This window comes from Hibiscus syriacus, unplaced genomic scaffold, assembly GCF_006381635.1.
Source record: "Hibiscus syriacus cultivar Baekdansim isolate YM2019G1 unplaced genomic scaffold, ASM638163v2 tig00111398_pilon, whole genome shotgun sequence".
Lineage (NCBI taxonomy): Eukaryota > Viridiplantae > Streptophyta > Magnoliopsida > Malvales > Malvaceae > Hibiscus > Hibiscus syriacus.
The window spans coordinates 2875826-2895494 of record NW_024063081.1 but is presented as its reverse complement, the minus strand read 5'-3'; the positions used below and the strand labels follow the sequence as shown (position 1 = coordinate 2895494).

Here is a 19669-nt window from a genome sequence, read left to right as displayed (position 1 = left end):
TTTTTTATTATACTTAGAGGTGCTTTAGTGTATGTTTAAGTCTTATGTTATTAGGGTTAAGGCTATTAAAGTATGATGTAAGGGATGGCGGTGTATTATTCTCCTGATTAATAAAAGTAGTAGGCTCTCTTTTCCCTCTTCCATTGTCCTTCATATTACTATTGTAATATGGAGGGTAAGTCGAGGGTTTTTATCAAAAAATTATATAACCTTCAGAACTTATATTGGATCTCTATCATAAAATTTGAATACTAATGAAGAGATACCCACTGACGCATGGAGTTTTGTGTGTATACTATCTATAATATAAATCTGTCTTTTCCTTCTGATGTTGCAATGTTCTTTACAAGTAATGTTCATAATCAATAAATTTGGTAAACTCCCCCCTTTTTGGAGTGGAAGGGAGAGCCATAAAATTTTCTCATTGAAGGGTTGCTTCTCATAGTCTTAAGATTTTATGACTTTCAAATTGTTTCTTGTGTTATGAGCATTTGATTTAAATTTTGTAGGTGCTGCACAATGCTTGGGCAATTTATATCAACATTTTGGGAGAAGAATAATGTCATGCACAAAGGAGAAGAGATAAGAATCGGAGCAAGAGAATTGGGGAAATCAGAGAGGGTTAGGGATTTAGAATTGGGAATGGACCTGACACGTTCTACAGCCCACTAAGGATAGGAAACAGCTTGCTTATCTGTGTAGGTTGTTATATTTAGTACAACAGGGACTGCCACCTGTAGGGTAACTAGGGGTACACTGTAATTATATAAACCATGTACTAGAGGAGGAGAGGGCATGCTTTTGATTGAATGAATTCTAAGCTTCTTGAATCTTTTCTTTTCTCTCCTTACTCTTAATTCTCTCAATTCTTCGTCTAATTTCTTCTCTAATCTCCTAGGGTCATAACAATTGGTATTCAGAGCCATCATTTCCTGGCAGCTTGAAGTAAAGAACCAAACCATGGTCGAAACTCCTAATCTTTCTTCAATCCAGCAGCAAATTGCAGAACTTACAACTTTGGTGACGCAAGTAACGGATGGCACAAAACCTCCTAAATGGTGGCAGCAGCAGGACAGTCGGTTGAGTATGTTGGAATCCAAAATGGCGTCGCAGCAGAGAGATGTGGAGCACATTTTCCAGTTGCTGACTGGTAAAAAGTGTGAGGAAAATCATAATGATTCCCAGGTGTTCGATAAATTGCCAACACCGAAGGTAGATGTACCAGTGCAGCAGAGCTACCTGTGGTACAGTTCAAGCAGTGGTAATTCTGATTCCCAGGCATCTGGTGCATATGTATTCCGGCCTAATAGCTCATCTCTAATCGTTGTTTCACGATCAGTGCCATTGAGGATCACTCCTCGACCCTTAGTTGATGAAGTTTACCAACAGTTTAATGAATGGATCTACCAGGTCACCAGACTCTACAAAGACAAAGAGCATACTGAATTCGAATTCACTATTGGTCCGATTTCCACGGATGACATTGTCGGCAAAGAGATAATTACTTGGCTGACAGCAAAAATGACCACAAACAAGGTGTTTCATATTGATTCTAATGGGAGGAATAAACTTGTAGAAGATGATGACCCTTACAAGTTTAGATTATTGCTAATGGGAATCAATCTTAAAAATGCGCGAGTGGGCAGTGGTTTTGTTGCTGTGGAGATTCCATACTATCTTGATGAAGCCACAGGATGGGGTTTGGAAGTCTCTGAGCTTAAGAAACAACTTGAGATTTCCAGGTACAAGGACAACACTGTTATGGCCTTGGTTGTAATAAATCCAGGCAAACCAACAGGACAGGTTCTTACTGAGGAAAATCAGAAGACAATTGTGGAATTCTGCAAGCAAGAGGGTCTTGTTCTGCTGGCAGATGAGGTTTACCAGGAAAAAATTTATGTACCTGAAAAGAAATTCCACTCTTTCAAGAAGGTTTCGTGGTCCATGGGTTATAGCGAGAAGGATATATCCTTAGTATCTTTTCAGTCAGTCTCTAAAGGTTATTATGGAGAGTGTAAAAAAAGGGGTGGATACATGGAGGTAACTGGGTTCGGTGCAGATGTCAGGGAGCAAATTTATAAAGTGGCAATTGTCAATCTGTATTCCAACATCTCTGGTCAAATTCTTGTTAGTCTTGTTATGAGTCCACCTAAGGTTGGAGATGAATCCTATGAATCATACAGTACTGAAGGAGATAGAGCTCTAGAGCTAAAAGCTTCAATGGCGGCCAAGAATCAACAAACGCGAAAACCCAAGCAGAGAAAGCAAATTTCAAGCTCAAATACTGACCGAGATTGCTCGAAATCGAAGAAGCCGAAGCTACTTGCTTCAATCCAATCAAAAACCCCTTCAAACAAGTCGTTAATAAAACCTTTCAACCCATCGAAACAAAAACACGAACACCCAAGTCATTCAAAGTTTAAGAAGCATGATTATGGGAGTGAAAATAAAGAGCTTTCTAAGAGAGAGCGTCGAATCCAAGCAAAGGAATTGGCAGCAGCTAGAAAGAAGAAGAGGAAACCGCATTATACTCTTGAACAAGAGCTTGCATCTCTAAGGGAAAAGATGAGACGTCGGAATATTGCTAAAGAAGACAGATCAAAGCTGATAACTGAAGCTCTACAAAAGATGAAGGGAAAGATTCCAGAAATAGCTGGTTCTCATGTTTCGTCTCGTGTTCTGCAGACCTGTGTTAAACACTGCTCGCAAACAGAAAGGGATGATGTATTTTTTGAGCTTCAGCCACACCTTCTCACCCTTTCGTGCAATGCCTATGCGGTGCATCTTGTGAAGAAAATGTTAGATGCGGCATCTAATAAGCAGCTGGTGGGGGTTATCTCAACTCTCCGTGGGCACGTTGCTTCGCTTCTTCGTCACAGGGTTGGATTTGTAGTTGTTGAGCATGCATATCAACTTGGAAATGCCTCTCAAAAACAAGAGCTTCTGATGGAATTATATTCTTTCGAGCTTCATCTGTTTAAAGACTTTGCATCCATCAAAGAAAGCAGGTTAATAGATGTAATATCGAAGTTGGGCCTGTAGAAATCTTCTGTTTTGCGACACATGAGTTCGGTGATTCAACCAATCCTTGAAAAAGGAATAGTGGATCACTCGATTATATACATGGTATTAGTAGAGTATTTGAACATAGCTGATCAGTCCTCTGCTGCGGATATAATTCAACAACTGTCTGGTCCACTCCTAGTTCGTATGATCCATACCCGGGATGGATCTAAGATTGGGATGCTCTGCGTTAAGCATGGAAATGCTAAGGAAAGAGAGAAAATCATCAAAGGAATGAAAGGCCATATAAGCAAGATAACACATGATCAATGTGGGTGCATGGTACTCGTTGGCATTGTTTCAATGGTTGATGACACGGAGCTTCTAACAAAGTTCATCATCCGTGAGCTCCAAGCAACATTGAAAGAGCTTGCTTTGGACAAGAGTGGAAGGCGCTTGTTGTTGCAGTTGCTTCATCCAAATTGTTCACGCTACTTAAATTCCGATGGTCTGGCCTTTCTGAATTTATCTGTTCTGTCGCTCACTGCTAAGAATGATTACGAAGTCGGATCTGAGAAAATTTCAAGGGATAAAGAATCCAATAAGAAGGCCGCTAAGAGTGATATTCCTGAAGAGAACCTTGATGAAGAACCTACAACGGAGACAGCTACAAGTGATCCTGATATGACAGAAACCGAGTCTGGTAAAAGTGATATTCTCGAAGAGAGCCTCTGCTCAGCTGAAGGTGGGAAGAAGGATCCTTCATTAAGGAGGAGAGAGTTGCTAGTCAAGAGTGGGCTCGCTGAGAATCGTGTTGATGTTTGCATTGAGGACTCAGGAGAATTGCTTACTTCAAATTTTGGCAAAGAAATAATTTTTGAGGTTGCAATGGGTGGTTCTGATGGAATTCTCCGCCCAACACTGGATGAAAGTGTATTTAACCTCAAGAAGCACAATCAGGCTATCACTCAATTGTTGCTGCAGTGGACGAACTTGAGGCCAGAAAACATCACTGGGGAAAACTATATTGTGCTTAAAGCACTAATCCCAGGTTTTGATCCTTGGGGACAAGGATCCTTTCATGGAGGGGGTATTGTCATGCACAAAGGAGAAGAGATAAGAATCGGAGCAAGAGAATTGGGGAAATCAGAGAGGGTTAGGGATTTAGAATTGGGAATGGACCTGACACGTTCTACAGCCCACTAAGGATAGGAAACAGCTTGCTTATCTGTGTAGGTTGTTATATTTAGTACAACAAGGATTGCCACCTGTAGGGTAACTAGGGGTACACTGTAATTATATAAACCATGTACTAGAGGAGGAGAGGGCATGCTTTTGATTGAATGAATTCTAAGCTTCTTGAATCTTTTCTTTTCTCTCCTTACTCTTAATTCTCTCAATTCTTCGTCTAATTTCTTCTCTAATCTCCTAGGGTCATAACAAATAACTTCGGGTTTGTTTGAAACAACTATCATTGCTACAAAACTGATGAAATTTCTTGAGGTATATTTTTTATACGAATTCTTATTTATATAATTTATTGATGGTAAGTCTTAAAATTAACATGAAAAATACCAGAGAAATGATTGAAAGGGAATTTTCCATATTTAATAGTTCTACAAAGTCTTTTCCCCCTAATATAGGCAAGACTTGTATATCTTAAGTTGTATGTGCATACTGCATCTTATTTCACTCCAGTGTATGCTTTTTTTGCACGTCTAACAATTTAGGGACTCTAGTGCCATGAATGTGCCCCGTTCCTTTAACAAAACTAAGCAAAAGAAACTGATATCTGCGGCCTGTAAGTGTTATTTTGGTGAAGAGAAACAATATCTTTAGGCAGTAAAGCAAAGATGTGTTTGGATGACATGGTTGCTAGAGTATATGTTAGTTAATTTTCTGCTATAGTGCTATCAAGAATTTGCTAGTTGAAAATTGGTTAGTATTAATTTTTTTGATAGGAAAAATTGGTTAGTATTAATGTTATTACCACATTTATTCCCGTGGCTTTAATCTGTTTATCTTGAATTTTAGGAGTTTGTGAGACAAGAGGCTTTGCTCACGCTTCAGAATGCTTTGGAAGGCTGTGGCGTCTCATTACAAGATTTGGCATTGGAGACAGAGCATTTATTGTTAGAATAGCTTCGGCAAGTTGTCTGCAGGCTATTGCCGACATAGGGGGACCTGGTCTAGGGGTTGTAAATATATGCGTTCTTTTTACTTCTGTTTTCACTAGGCTCTTGAGGATTTAGTAACTTTTGTTCGGGATGCTTTTGCTGAAGCTCTGGGATCATTAGTTGCTCTTGGAATGAATACTGAGGCACAGGTAGGGATATGTCAGATTTTTATTTTTATTTCCTATCTTCACTTTCGAGTTCATTTGAACTATCATCATAATTCTTACTAGGTTCAACCAAAGGGAAAAGGCCCTTTTCCTCCGCCGAAGAAACTAGAAGGTGGTTTGCAGAGGCATCTGGTTTTACCCTTCACCAAAGGTAATCCCTTGTCTGGTTGGTTGTGATTCAGGCCGTGTTTTTAGCCTTAGATCGTTTATCTTGCCAATTTTTATTTAACTAAATATTTTTGGGGTTAGTTTATTCTTGGTTAGATTCCAATATAGCACCCTTTGGTGTTTGAATAATTTGGTAAGGGTAATAACATTTTATGATTTAAGAGCTGGTGCTATGGTTGAGAAGTATTTTTTTTATATAAGTTGGAGGTCTCATTAAAAGCTCCATTCGTATTCGTCCACATACTAACAAATATGTTAACGAACATTGGAAGGAAGAAAAGAGTACCTCATATTTCATTAAATAAAACACCCAGTACGTATGAAAACACGTAAAACCCTCAAACGGGGATATACACCATTACAAAAAACCAAAACCACCTAAAACTCACGCCATCTCAATCACAAAAACCTAGAGACAATCACCCTATACCTAAGATATACTTCCAGCAAAAGAAAAACCTAGGCACTCTTTTCCTCCTTTCAAGGTCCTTCATGTTATTTTCGTAACATGGAGGGTAAGAAGGGGGGTTTTAATGAGGCATAATCTTCTATCAAAAAAAAAATATTCATAATTTACTTTTTATTTGCTGACCACGTAAGATACCAACTTTGTTTTTAGAGACATATTCTCTGATTATTTGTTCTCTTAACTTTGTTTTTAGAGACATATTTTAATTGCATTAATTTTTGAAGAGGCCCCCGTCTAAGAAAGTAGGAATGGATGCGAATACAACTTATAACTTTTCATTTTTATCTTGGGTTCAAATTTTAAGGATGTCTGAGGATAATATATTTAATGCTCAATATTGGACAATGTTAATTTGTTTCGTTTTTCTCGCTCTGTATTTCAGTTCGAAACAGTTCCTGATCCTGATCTGACAGGACACTTTCTACTAGAACAGTATCAAGTAAGCTGATGCAGCTGTTGTGTACTAGTATTTTTTTCTAAGAATGTCAGATCTTAGTGTGCTTTGTATCGTGCAATGGATTAATAATTATTGAAATTTTCATGAACTTTAGGCACAACTAATTTCTGCTGTTCGCACTGCACTGGACACGTCATCTGGTCCTATTCTTTTGGAGGCAGGTCTGTTGCTGGCAACTAAGGTGAGAGCATTTATATGTTGACAATTTGCAAAATAATATTTTATACATAAATATGGTTGTGGTGACATGTTACAATTTCAGATAATGACAAGTGGAATAATTAGTGGTGACCAAGGTGCAGTAAAACGCATATTTTCACTATTATCCCGCCCACTGGATGACTTCAAGGAGCTATATTATCCTTCATTTGCAGAATGGGTCTCATGTAAAGTATGCTGATTGCAGAATGATGAATTCGCTGTCTAGAAAAGGTCCATCTCACATTGTTAGTACTACTAAAAGAGTGGTGGTCATCTCTTTATTATTTTTTGCTTGTGATATGGCTGTTTACAAAGACGAATCTCTTACCAGTTTACTTCTTATATTAGATCAAGATAAGACTTCTAGCTGCTCATGCCTCTCTCAAGTGTTATGCATTTTTGCGGAGACACCATGCTGTGGTTCCTGATGAGTATCTGGCATTATTACCATTGTTTTCAAGAAGTTCAAGCATTCTGGGGAAGCACTGGATTTCACTTTTGAAAGATTATAGTTGTGTGTGCTTGCACCTAAATCTCAAAATAAATGTAAGCTGAAGTGGTTGTGAACCTGTTAATTTGGCAGATGTAGAGTACATAAACATACACACACCGACAATTTTTCTTTAAATATAATAAATATAGCTTTTTTAACCTTTCATTTTCTGGCTTACTTGTAGTGGAGTTCGTTCTTTGATACCATTCAAGCATGTATGGTCTCATCACAGCTGCAGCCTTGTTTGGAAGAAGCTTGGCCCGTTATTTTGCAAGCACTTGCTCTAGATGCAGTTCCGTGAATGTTGATAGGAATGGAAACTCCGAAGCTGCTGCTGAAAATATGTCTACAGACAGCTTAGTATCTGGGTACAGTATGGTTGAACTGGAATCTGAAGAATACCAGTTTCTTTTGCGTTGCTTGTTCTATTCCAGGGAAAACATCCTGCCCTTTGTAAACAAGTTATACCATTAACCTCAGCTAAGGCAAAACATGATGGAGATCCTCCAGCTGAGGATATGACTTCTTCAGGCTTGAAATTTTATGAAATTGTTTTGCCAGTGTTCCAGTTTCTTTTGACACAGAAGTTTTTCGCAGCTGGTTTTCTTACTGTAAATATCTGTAAAGAACTGCTCCAGGTGGTGATCTCTCTCTCTCTCTCTCTCTCTCACACACACATTTTTCATTTCCTGTTTATTTTTCTTTTTCTTAGGATTTACTCTGTGCCTTCTTTCGTTATGCTTTCATAGTTTTTTATCTGTTTTTGTCAGTTTCATAGTTTCTAGATTAAATAAAAGGAGTTAAGGGGATGCATTTATTTGTTTTATCACTTCAAATTCTTAGAAAACATATTATGTTACGTAAAACATTCTTTTATTCTATAATCTTGCTTTCAAGTGGCAATATCTTTGATTGAAATTGGTTTGGGTACCAATGCAACTAGTTTAATCTATACCCTTTTGAATTCATTATTTTCTGAAAGTTATTACTATCCTAAGCAGAAATTGTGTAATTAATTGACCTATTTTTGTGGGTACCTATGGTGGTGGTATTTGATTTCAATAATTTTGATGAAAGGACTTTGATAGTTGTTTACCAATAAGGGCTCCTTCTAGATGGTGATTACAGAATCCTTGTTCATTGAATGCTTGATTTATAATTTGAATATGACACCATTAGTGAGAAAAGGAGAAGACTAACTGTATGACCCTGACACAAAGAAAAGGAAAAACCAAATGAAAAGAATATACAATTTTCTGAGATTGTTTGATGAAATTAGCCTCAGTAGGACAACTGGTAGGCATCATTAAATGTTTAATCAAATTAATCCCATGGTAAAAGTTTAAGGACCAAATTACACCAAATTAAAAAATGCAAACTGCATTAGACTGAAATAGTTTTGATGTCCCTAATCCCTTTACCTTGTTCCATTTTGCAAAAACAATTATGCGCATGCGCGTGTGTGTGCACGAGAGAGAGTATTTGTTTATATATGATGGCAGAAGGTATAAAATCATCTCTTTTAAATATGCATTGCAAGGTAAAAAAAAATTTTTTGGGTTGCTCTAATCTCAGTTTAACTATGACAATTGTGCTATGATGGTTCCTTCTATTAAGTTTGGCAAATATTTTTGACTTAGTTTTGTCATGTCCAATCCATGCAGGTTTTCTCGTATTCTATCTACATGGATAATTCATGGAACAGCCTTTCGATATCTGTTCTATCTCAGGTAACCCTCGGTCCAAGTGAAAGCAACTCCAGTTCTGGCTTCAAATTTGATTATCATAATGGCGCCCATTTCCTTCCTTTATTTATTTGTTCTTGTGGGAGTAATGCATTCACCAAACTGAAATAACCTGTGATCATTTTATGCAAGTGGCCAACTACATGACTGTTGCTTGACTTTTGAGAATATGTTTCCTTCCTTCTCTTTACCATCATGTTTTCTCTTTGATGTGGCATTTTGCTATACCGTTTTAGTCTGCATTTAGTTACCTGAACCAGGGATTTAAACAGCGTTCGCGGTCACGTTTTCGGTTGCGTCGCGTTTATCACGGTTGCGGATATAACGGATGATATTGCGGTCATTGCGGATATCGTGATCGTGGATTTTTTTCAAAGGAGCTGATTTTTTTTTAATAAAAAAAACTGTTTTAAAAAAAAAATAACGGAATAATATCGGAATAGCGGTCCGCTATTAGTGCGATTGGCCGCGATCCGCCGCTATTGGTGTGATCCCGCTTCACACCGTTATTTTCCGAGATAGCAGTTTTGGACACCGCCACGACGTCGATATCGCTATTCGGCCGCTATTTGAATCCCTGACCTGAACTACTGTTTTCCTTCCATTTAATCCTATAATTCCCTTCTATAATCCTGTTTCAGAGTTTTGGTCCTTTTAGCAAAACCAACTGTAGATTTTTTTTTTCAAAAATTAGTTATATGTTAAAAATGCTGAATTATTATAGAGCTGGTGCTGAGAGTTCTATTTTCTATTTGCTTCTGTAGATCGTGCACAACTGCCATGAAGATTTCCTCGAAGCTGAAAATTTTGCTTTTCTTGGATTTGATGATGAAATTAAAGGAAATAAAACTTACTGATTCGGTTGAAGATTTTCTCTCTTGGTCTGCAAGTGGTGATGGGTTATTCTCAGTAAAATCGTGCAGGAAAGCTCTTGGTAAGAAAGTTGGGGGTATTGATTTGTGGTCAAAAGGGGTGTGGTTGGGTTTGTCTCCGCCTCGTGTAGAAGCTTTCCTATGATAGTTAGCTCACCAGAAAGTTGCAGTTAAAATGGAGTTAGTGAAAAGAGGAATGTCCTTAGAAGAAGATATTCTCTGTCCTTTCTGCAAGGAACATGAGAAATCTGTGCAACACTTATTCATTTCGTGTTTTGTAGTTTGGGAACTATGGAATAAACTGACAAGCTTCTGGGATTTGTCTATTGTGCTACCACAGGACCCTCCTTCCTTAATTCGTGGGGGAGTTTGAGGTTGAATTCATTGATTTGGAAGTTTATCCCGAGAGTCGTTTTTTGGTCTATTTGGAAAGCAAGGAATGCGATTGTGTTTGAAGGTTTAAACCTTGATAGGCTGTCTCTCTTTTTCCTTGTGAGATTTAGGTTATCTAAATGGTTCCTAGCCAAGTATCCTAAATTCCCTATTCAGGAAGATCTGCTAATTGGGGATCCATCACTTGCTGATGGTATTTCTGTTCCTAAACCTAAAGATCATTCTGTTATTGGTTGGCTTCCTCCATCTGTTGATTTCTTAAAGATGAATGTTGATGGAGCTGTGAGGTTAAATGACTCGATTGGAGGTATTGGAGGCATTTTAAGGGACTGGAATTGCTGCACTCTTTTGACTTTTTCAGAGAATATTGGTCAAGGTCCCCCACCAGTTGCAGAGTTAAAGGCTATTAAAAGAGGCATCGAAATTTTTCTAGTTTCAAGTTGGTATGCTGCCAGTAGATTGGTTGTTGAGAGTGATTGTAAGTCAGCAGTGGAGTGGATTCATTCCCCGTTTTTGGCACCAGTTTTCATGTTGCCTCTTGTTAAAGAAATTTTGTTGACCTTTTCTGAAAAGGTGGTTTTAATTAGGTTAATTCTAAGGTCTTGTAATGGGGAGGCAGATAGTTTAGCAAAGCAGGGGATCGGTTGATTGTATGTTTTAGTTATAGTTTATTTTTCTGTGGCTGTAGGTTTTTGAAGTAGCTGAAGTTGTTAAGTCTTATGTAAAATCATTTGCTGTATTGTTAAGTCTTATGTAATTCCGGTTTGGTAATAAAATGAGGCACTCTTTTCCTCCCTCCACTACTTGATCCTTTTTGTTAGGAAAGGGTCAACTATGAGGGAGGTTTTTAACGAGGCTTCCTATTCCTTCCTATTCCTATCAAAAAAAAAATTTGCTTTTCTGCTCGTGGAACTTTGTTTGGGTTGCCTTTATAGGGTTTTTCACTGGTATAAAATTCATCATGATATTTAAGTAATTTCATTAGTTGTGCTAGTGAAACTCATTGACAATTGTAACCTTGGGCGGTAATTATCTTGTTTTCTGCATTCAGTGCTGGTGCAGTGTCACCTGATCAAGCCTGCTGGGAAGATATATTATTTCCACTATTTCTCGCTGCAAAGACAATAATGAGGCGTTTTCATCCAAAAGTTTGTTTGGTGTACTTGTTCTGATTTCTATTGTGCCATATGATTTTGACTTTTGATTCTCTATCGAGATTTATCTTGAGATTATTGCACTGATTATTTTATTTTTAATTGCTTACTCATTGCACAACTAAACCACATTTGTGTCAAAAGATGCAGAAACAACTAAATTCAGTAGCATTGGCATTTCTGTTGATTGGTTACAAATTCATTAGACAAGCTTCAACTGAGCTATCCCTATCAAAAGTTACTGATGTTGTGAAGAGTGTGAATTCCTTGTTGAAGAAACTCATTGATGGTGAGCATTTTTCCTGTTTCTTCGCATCTATATTTTAAACGTATAATATATGTTTCTTAAATAGATCATTAAGATGATTTAGTTGAGGTATCTATTATTCATTAGATTTGTTGGTGAATATTTCTGTTATTTCATTGAAATTTAACGTTAATTTTCTTATAAATCCTACTTAGGCTAAGACATATGTTTCGAATCTATCACGTCAAAAAATGATTTTTTGTTCTTCAATATTTGAATTTTTATTGTATCACAATCAATGTACCAGGAAATGATATACCTTCCATGTTGAAAAGGGTTATTTTTCTTGTTTCTCTTCTTTATTTTTTTTATAGAAGTAGGGTAGGCCTCATTAAAAAACCCCTTCATAACCTCCATGTTACAACAATAACATGAAGGTCATTGGAAGGAGGAAAAGAGTGCCTAATATTTTATTAATATAAGAATAATACAAAGCCATATCCTAACAAGCTTTTGTTACAACATAACACTTAAAAACCAAACAAAGAACAAAAACCAGCTCAGTAGCAAAACAACCTAACCAATACCCTCATAATCATCCTATTCCTTCTTTAGCTAATTTATCCGATTCCCAATTAGCAGCTCTCGAAATATGCCTAACAATTACATCTTTACTCTCCACTAGGGCAGCAATATCTTTCACCAAGGACTGGAACATAGGTGAACATAAAGCCGGATTTTTAATCCATTTCAGAGCAGTAAGGGAATCCGATTCTAGGATGACCCTTGAACATAAAGGGTTATTTTTCTTGTTTCTCTTCTTTATTTAATTATTTATTTACTTTTTTTTGGGGGAGGGTGGTTGGAGGATCCGATTCTAGGGTTTCTTAGGTTACTGGCAATTAAATTGTCTCTAATAAAGTTTTCATATGGGATTCTATAAAGTCTCAAGATTGAAATTGGAAAATTATATTGCAACAAAGTAGCAGATAAATCACATTAACAATAGCCTTGTTGATAAAGAGTAAACAACATAGTAGAGAAGAAAATGAACTCTTTTTATTATATATTGTGAATGGTGAAAATACATCTTTTTATAGGAAAAGTTAGGAGTACGTTTCCTATTAGAAGTAAACTACTTAGTAGTTATCCTTATCTATCTAACTTTCTAAGAGTTAGTGTTATATTAAAATACTAACTTATCTATTGCATAACCTACACTCCTCCTCAAGTTGGGGAGTAAATGTTGAAAAGACCCAACTTGGATATAATCTCATCAAAGGTAATTCTTGGAAGTGCTTTGGTGAGAATATCTGCTAACTGATTCTTCGTTGAAACATAATTGAGCTTCACCGTTCCACCATTCACCTTTTCAGAGATGAAATGTCTGTCAATCTCCACATGCTTCGTTCGGTCATGATGAACTGGATTCTTTGCAATACTTATTGCAGATTTACTGTCACTTTGAAGTTCAAACCATTTGTTAGCACATAACCCCAGCTCAGTTAACATTCTTTGAAGCCAAATTCCTCGCAAATTCCAAGTGCCAATGCTCTAAATTCTGCTTCTGCACTACTTCGAGACACCACCACCTGTTTTTTATTTCTCCAAGTAACCAAATTTCCCCAAACAAATGAACAATAACTAGTTGTAGATCTTCTATCCGTTAATTAACCTGCCCAGCTTAAATCCGAAAAAATTCTTACTGTTCTATCATCACTCTTTCTAAAAATTAATCCATGTCTTGGTGTCATTTTCAAGTATCTTAGAATTCTATTCACAGCCTCTAAATGTTCTTCTCTTGGATCATTCATATATTGACTCACTATACTGACAGGGAACGCAATATCAGGTTTAGTAAGTGATAAATAAATTAGTTTACCTACTAGCCTTTGATACTGTTCTTTGTTCACAGAACTTCCCAATTCTTCTCTCCTTAGCTTCAGATTTGCTTCCATGGGTGTTTCAGCCGGCTTACATCCCTTTATTCCAGTTTCTGATAGTAGATCAAGGATATATTTCCTTTGGTTGATCACTATTCCTTCTTTTGACCTTGCAACCTTCATGCCTAAAAAATACCGTAAAGTTCCCAAGTCTTTGGTTTCGAGCTCCTTCGCTAGTAGCTTTTTCAATCTTTCTATCTCCATACAATCATCATCTGTTAGAATGATATCATCCACATAGACAATCAAAATTATCTTTTTGTTGTTTGAAGATGTTTTGACAAATAAAGTGTGATCTGATTGACATTGCTTGTAACCATCATGAATAATCACCTTTGTAAATCTGTCAAACTAGACTCTTGGAGATTGCTTAAGTCCATACAAGGACTTTAGTAATCTACATGCTTTTCCTGTATTACTCTTCACACCCGATGGAATTTGCATATATATTTCCTCCTCCAAGTCTCCGTTTAGAAATGCGTTTTTGATGTCTAACTGATGAAACACCCAATTCTCATTAACTGCTAATGACAGTAACACTCTCACAGTGTTTAGTTTTGCTACCAGAGCAAACGTTTCATGATAATCAACTCCAAAAGATTGAGTGAATCCTTTCGTCACTAATCTCGCCTTATATCTTTCAATGCTACCATCAGCTTTGTATTTTATCGTGAATACCCATTTGCTGCCGACTGGTTTTTTATCTTTCGGAAGATCAACTATAATCCAAGTATTGTTGTTTTTCAGTGCTTTTAATTCCTCTTCTACTGCCTTTTTCCACTTGGGATCTTTCAATGCTTCTTCCACCGTTTCTGGAACAGTAATGCTATCTACACTTGCTGTAAAGTTCTTAAAACAAGGCGTTAGCTTTCCATATGCAACAAATCTTTCAATTGGATAATTTCTGCATTTTCTTACTCCTTTCCTTTGAGCAATCGACAAGTCATTATCATCAATTAAAGCATTTAATTCAGTGGAAGAACTCTGATTACCTTCTTCATTCTCCAAATGATTCTCGTTCGGTTCCAGTTCATGACAGTGTCCATCCTGTGTGGGAGACTCGGGATTAGGTTCAAGGATTGATTTAGAAATTGGTTTTTTCGTCTCTTGTAAATCTGCAACTCGGATTGAGGTATTTGAGGCGAAGTGATATGTTGATCATGCCGAGGTAAATGTGTTTCGGTGGACTGGTTTGGCAAGGATACGTTTTCTGGGTTCGGTAGTGTTGTTTGGTCTGGCTGTAGCGATTTTGTAGGCTTATTCGAACTGGTTTGACGGTGCTGGTTGATCAAAAAGAGCTGGCTGCAAATCAAGTGACAATTGTTGTGAGTCAATAAACTGATATTCATTATATGACTCCCCCTGAATATCAGTTTTAAGGAAAAAAGGTGTTTTTTCAAACAAAGTAACGTCCATAGTAATAAAAAATTTCTTTGTACGAGGATAATAACACTGAAAGCCCTTTTGAGTCGATGAATAACCCAGAAACACACCGAAATGCTCGAGGATCTAATTTGGACCTGAAAGGAACATTGTTATGAACGAACATAGTACAACCAAAAACTCTAAGGGGTAACAATGAAGTCATCGGTTTAAAATTGGGAAAAAACTGAAGAAAAACATCTCTCGGACACTTAAATTATAACGGTTTACTAGGGAGACGATTAATCAAATAAGTGGCAGTTGAAAGGGCTTCCCCCCAAAAATAGTTAGGAACATTTGTGGAAAAAAGTAGAGACCGAGTAACCTCAAGAAGATGTTTGTTTTTACGCTCAGCAATCCCATTTTGTTGAGGAGAATTGACACACGAAGTAAGATGAATAATTCCGGTTTCCTGAAAGAAAGAACCCAAAACATTGGCAAAATACTCACTACCATTGTCAGAATGAAACATTTGGATTGAGCACTGAAATTGGGTTTCAACCATCTTATGGAACCGTTTATATATTTCACAAGCTTCAGATTTGGTTTTCATGAGAAAGGTCCAGGTAGTACGAGTGTGATCATCAATAAATGAAATAAACCACCGAAACCCATGTAAAGATGCGACCCGAGATGGTCCCCAAATATCACTATGGATCATGGTAAATGGTTTGGACGGTTTATATGGAGAAAGTAGATAAACACTCCTAGTTTGTTTAGCAAGTGGACAAATATCACAAGAAAAAGATTTTGGACTCTTATTGACAAACAAATGTGGAAATAATTTTGCAAGATAAAAGAAACTGGGATGTCTTAAACGAAAATGCAATAACATAACATCGGTTGAAGGTTCAAGTAAAGGAAATTGTTGTATAAAATGGTAGGAGGTAGATGGGTGGGAAAATAAAGTTGTTGGAAGTAGGTAAAGACCCCCACAAAGCGTAGCACTGCCAATCACTTTCCCCGAGTTAGAATCTTGAAATTCACAAAATTCAAAGTTAAATTTCGTGATACAACATAAATTGGCAGACAACTTGCTAATGGAGATAAGATTGCAAGTGAGATTGGGAACATAAAGAACATGAGATAACAAAATGTCATGATTTATTCGAATAGGTCCATGACCGGCAACACCGGATAGAGAACCATCAGCTGTTCGAATATGAGAGATAGACGAGTCGGCATGAAAAGTGTGAAAGAGCCGAAGATCACTTGTCATATGATCACTTGCACCAGAATCCACAACCCAAGTAGGAGTGGTGGATGTATTAGCCAAAGTAGCATAAGGAATTCTACCTGCAGGTACTGATTGAGAATGAGTGTTTAACTGACTAAAAAACTGTTGCAACTCTTCCATTTGTTTTTTAGTAAACGAACTTCTTTGCAAATCAGTATTCACAACACATTTTTCTTGAGTATCACGTTGTTGATGCTGTTTTGAAGACTTCCCATCAATAGGCTTGCCATGTAATTTCCAACAGGAATCCCGCAGATGGCCAACCTTCTTACAATAGTCACCAAGGTCTCCCCTTCTTTGGCCGAGTAGTAGTTTGAGAGTGAGGGATATAATTGTCACCATTCAATCGGTGACAGGTGATAGAGGCTGAAGAAACATCAGAATGGGGTGAATTAATGAGGAATTCCGAAGTGACATCCGATGAAGAAGTGGTGGAATTCATGATCAACAGCTAGATTTAGGGTAAAAAAGAAAAAAAATCGGCTAGATTTAGGTGAAGGATCGGTCACCTAGCTGATACCATGTTGATAAAGAGTAAACAACATAGTGGAGAAGAAAAGGAACTCTTTTTATTATATATTGTGAATGGTGAAAATACATCTTTTTATAGGAAAAGTTTGGAGTAAGTTTTCTATTAGAAGTAAACTACTTAGGAGTTATCCTTATTTATCTAACTTTCTAAGAGTTAGTGTTATATTAAAATACTAACTTATCTATTGCATAACCTACAAGCATTTTTAACTAACTATGTTGTCTGTGAAGTTTTTAGGTAAAAGGGAAAATTGTTTAGAAGTAAGAGGAACGATCCAAATGACATTCCAGGAATCATGTTGAATATGTAAGCCCATAAAATAACAATAATTAAAAGAATAAAAAACTCTTTTGTGCTTATGATGTGACATTAATCATTTGGTTGATTTCTGAATACCACATTTTATTTTATTCTTCTTTTTTCTATAAATCTTCTCAAAAAGGAATACATGATCTTATATACTTTTTTGGGGGTGAATAACGATGGGCAAACACATTCAGGAGTGAGAATTTGGTTAGATTAATTGCTTTGTCATGTATATAAGAGATTATCATGTTTTGGCTGTGTACTCATATTTTGGTGCATGGAGGCTAATTGAAATCTATATTGCAGATGCTCCTAATCTTGGTGATGATGCCATTGACCACCTGAGAAATATTTTATGCACTTCTCTAGATGAACTTGCTGATTTGACCAAGGATTGCGTTGAAGGCATTCATCTACTTCATAATAAGAGATCCGACTTATGCAAAATACTGCTATTGAAGCTTGCGTTCTCTATTGAACAGATTGTTATGTTGCTCAAGATAATGCATGAAATTCAATATCTAGAAGGCAACAAGGACAGTGATCCTTTCTATTTTTCGGTGTTTAAATTTTGCACTGATTGTATGCTTACTATACTAACCGACTCAAATTTACAGGTAACTTAAGCTTTTATGTGTTCAGTGTTCAGGTCTGCATACCTGTTTTTATTTACAAAAGGGTGTGAGACTGATAATTAAACACTTTTCGGGCACAGGTACAGCTATCGGGTTGCAGGTTCTGAACAGCGTTGTACTGAAAAGCAGCTCTATGGAAGACAACAGACACATTATATTCGTTAATGGAGAGCTGGTTGGGGGCATTCTCACCATAATCCAAAACATGTTAATGGTGCACCTTCTATTCTTTTCCACAATTTAAACCTTTTTTGTCCTAGAGTGATTATTCTGAGAATGTGTTATTTTTGGTTACAGAAATCCATGACTAAAGAATCAGTTGCTATTGTGGGGGAATGCTTACAAGTTCTAATGCTCCTACAACCAGTTTCAAAAGGGAGCGACTGCCAGAGAGGGTTTATGAATCTCTTCTTGGAAGCTATTGTTATGGTCTTCTCGGCATCGGTAGATGGTCGTTCTCAGGTAAGTTGTTCAAGATGCTTCAACATTTGAAATTAGAACAAGTATTTCCATTGTTGTTTTAAACAATCTTTTGCTTATGATTATGTTGGCAGGAAGTCAATGACATAAGAAACGCTGCCATCAGGCTTGTTTCTCATCTTGCTCAGATTCCTTCTTCTGCTGGACATCTCAAGGATGTCTTGTTATCGATGCCTGAGATGCACAGACAGCAACTTCAGGTGTTTTTCTCTCTATTTTCTTCTACATAAATGACAAGTGTGTCTACTGCAATTGAAAGAAACGGAAAATGGAAAAGCAGCTTTGACATTTAGCTGAAATTTCAAGTTCGCTGAACTTGTTTTCTGCTGCTGCATTGTTCAGAAATAATAACAACCATTATTGTTTCAGGGGGTTATTCGTGCTTCAGTAACACTGGGCCACAGTGTTGCAGAAACGAAATCTGTGACACAGCCTTTAGGGATTAAACTACCAGTGCCATTGGAAGGGAGAAGAGAGGACAATGCCCTATCATCAGCCACTCGAGATTTATCTGCATCAGCCACCAATATAGACACGACTAATAATGACATCGAAGAAGATGAAGAGGATGAAGATGAAGAGGATGAAGATGATTGGGATTGGGATGCCTTCCAATCTTTTCCCGCATCAAACCATGCTGCTGAAACTGATTCCACAGTTAAGAATACTGTTAAAGAATCAGATGATGAAGCCATCTCTTCTGCTTTGGAAACCGTTACTGATGACATCCAGCAATATTCGACTTCAGAAAATGTCAAATCTTCAGAAGATCACAATAAAATAGATATTTCTGAAACGGAGCATTCAGAGGTTGAAACAGAATCACTCAATTCTATAACAACGCCTGGTACAGACCCTCATGAAAATCGAGAAGGGGAACTACAATCTAGATTGGAAAACATAGGTGGTCTAATTAACGACAGGGAGAAGACATCTTCCGATCTTCAAGTTGAAGAGGTTAAAGAATTATCTGCAGAGATAGAGGAGCATGAGGGAAGATGGGGCAACCAGGTGGCATCAATTGAACCTGGACATAATGAAGACGCTGAAGGATCAGTGGATGTGGTTGAGGATGATGAGCAGCTAAAGGAGAGACCCGATAAGAAAGACGATGCTCATTTAGTATCAGATTCCCCGCCTCATGAAGAGTTTTCCGGTGATGAAACCAAAGAAGAAGCTGAACATAAAATGGATCCGTAACAACTTATGAAAGCTGGTGAAGATGTTGAAGAAATGACTGCAAGGACTTGAAATCGCCAAACAGCAAAGGCGAGGGTCGAAGGGGGAGGCGTCGATGATAGAAGATGAGTTAATTTATTTATTTTACCTTCCGTGATGTTTGTGACAAATATGAGTATTTTGTTTTGTATGTTGAGGCCGACAACATATAGCAGAGACAGAGTTACTAATAGCCATACATATAAAGGTTTGAAATCACACAGAAAGCCTTTGTAACTGCAGGATCTGACATTTTAGAGTTCTTGTTTATCAGGGAACCATGAATCGTATTTTTTTTAATTTTTTTAATTTTGGATTGATGCTTAATTATGAAACCGATTGACTGTCGG

General features: G+C 37.2%; 1 protein-coding gene and 2 pseudogenes across 1 annotated transcript in view; 2 read left to right on the top strand and 1 right to left on the bottom strand.

The window, feature by feature from the left end:
- The window catches only part of LOC120161299 (14-3-3-like protein A), a 23932-nt gene extending 19469 nt beyond the window's left edge, over window positions 1-4463 (bottom strand). The window contains exon 1 of the mRNA XM_039171576.1: window positions 4452-4463. The gene's annotated coding sequence lies outside the window, so the exon portion shown is untranslated. The remainder of the gene's footprint in view (window positions 1-4451) is intronic.
- Window positions 1-19669, top strand: part of LOC120161137 — a 21400-nt pseudogene extending 1731 nt beyond the window's left edge.
- On the top strand, window positions 570-4406 carry LOC120161298 (annotated as a pseudogene).